Source organism: Phytophthora infestans, genomic scaffold, assembly GCF_000142945.1.
Source record: "Phytophthora infestans T30-4 supercont1.51 genomic scaffold, whole genome shotgun sequence".
NCBI lineage: Eukaryota > Oomycota > Peronosporomycetes > Peronosporales > Peronosporaceae > Phytophthora > Phytophthora infestans.
The window spans coordinates 123,280-125,443 of NW_003303708.1; positions in this window are offsets into that span (position 1 = coordinate 123,280).

The following is a 2,164-nucleotide window of genomic DNA, read 5'->3' on the forward strand; positions in this document are numbered from 1 at the left end:
TCGCCCTCACTATGGCCAAAGATTATCAGGCTGTAGAAAAGGAGCGAAGGGCTAAAAAGCATAATGAGGCCCTGAGTCGACTGGAAAAAGCTGCTGTACCTCAACCAAGTGGAAACGAACACTCGGCGAACCCTCCAGAAGCTTCGGAAGAGATGGAAGATCCTGCAAGAGCTCCACCGAGATCTCTTTTTGAGATTGGGAGCCGGGCGTGGTTGTACATGGAACGCGTCAAACCGGGCTTGACGAAGAAATTATCTCACCAATGGCATGGACCTTTTCGGATCAAGCGCAAGGTGGAAGAGTTTGCGTACGAGCTGGAACTGCCTGATCGAAGTGGGTATCGCTTTTACCCAGTAGTGCATGTGTCAAGACTTAAGGCTGTCAACGAATTCAACAGTCGACCGAACACTCGGTTGGTACTTGACGCGACTAATGAAGCAAGACTCGACTTCGATGAGGAACTACTGCCTGAGGACAGCTGGGAACCAGATCAAGTTGCCGGCGAATATGAAGTCGAGGCCATCCTCGACGACAGAACACCACTAACGACGAGCACGGAGCGTGCTGTACGCGAGTTCAAAGTCAAGTGGGTGAGCTATGAAGATACAACTTGGGAGCCATCCTCAAACTTGTCATGTGGAGGTCTGCTGTACGACTATTTGCGAGCCAAGAAGAGCGAGAATCGGCTGCAGATGGCGCAAGTGGCGGACGAAGACTAGCCTGACTTGATCACGTATGAACTGTCCACAGGGCGATGCAGCCTGTGGTAACAGACGAAGAACGTTACTGCAACAACAAATTGTATATGCATTTGAAGAACAACATGAACATGATTACGCTGTGGAAGTGGATTAAGAATAAGAAAACATGAATGCCGACCGCGGAGCGATCACTGAAAACGAAGTCACGCGGGACACCTCAACAGTTAGCTGAGATGCTGAAGAACGTCCTGGAACGTGCAGCGAGGATTCAAATCGATTCCAAGTGTCTGGCCGCGGTGGCCAAGAGTGTCAACGAAGCCGAGTCACCACTCTCCTTCTCCTCTTCATCAAGAACCTGAGCCTCGGCAGCTGGAGCTGAAGCCGGACCCTGCGAATCCTCGGTACCAGCTTCAACAGGAGCAGCAGCCAGAGCAGGACGTGGAGTACCCGGTGGCGAGTCAAACAACGAACGCCAGGTCGAAATAAGCTCGGTTGAATCGAGAGACGGGTCAACGATCACGCTTCGGTACACATCCACGAAACGCGTACCACGAGGATTGAAGAACTCCGGATTACGCTGGCACGGGAAGTACGTGGTGTTGTACGGGTGCTGATGCGGCGCATTCATCCATCCAGTACGCCATGGCTGACGAGCGTCGAGAGCCGGAACTTCGGAAAGCCAGTCAGATGTCTGAGGTGCGAATGGCAAGTTTTCAATGGGGTACCACGGCTTAGACGGCTCCAAAAGCAACTCGGGACGAATGAATGACACTCCGGAAGCACTAGATGAAACCGAGTCACGACTCCACGCCATGTACTGCTCACGGTACTTGTTACGAAGACGATCGGCACGACGGTCGCGCTCACTGAAGAGCTTCTTTAACATAGCTCTCAGTTCCTTCAAGCGTTCCTTTGTCGTGGCCAACCTTTTTAGCTTCTTCAGCGAGACCTCGTTCAATACTAGCTAACGGAAGCCAGTGGAGACGCTCCCACAACGCGAACCCGAGGTCACCTTGCTTACCGCCGTCACCCCGAAGGTTCGCCCAGATCATCTTGAGACGGGTCTCAATCGGAGCACGCTTGGAGATGGGGGCGCTTGGTTTGAAGTCGACAGTGTCAAAGAGGCAAGCTTGAAGAGGATAAAGCTGCCGAAGTTGCTGGTACGGGTGATCAGGATGCGAATAATCAAAGAACGCTTGGAGACCCTCCAACGTTGTACGCACGGTCACCTCACCAGCTGGTTCAGGAAGCGTTAAGCTCAAGAGTCGCTCGAAACACTTCTTGGCGCCTGCATCGGTAAACTCCATGTCCACATACGGAAGAACCCACGGTGGCAGGGTGGACGAAGCCGGCACCGTAGGGCGAGTACCAGATAACACTCGGTGAGGCAACGGCTCAACCGACGGTGCACCACCACGACGCGGCACCGAAGTATAGGTTACCGTAATTATGCGTCCAGGTCC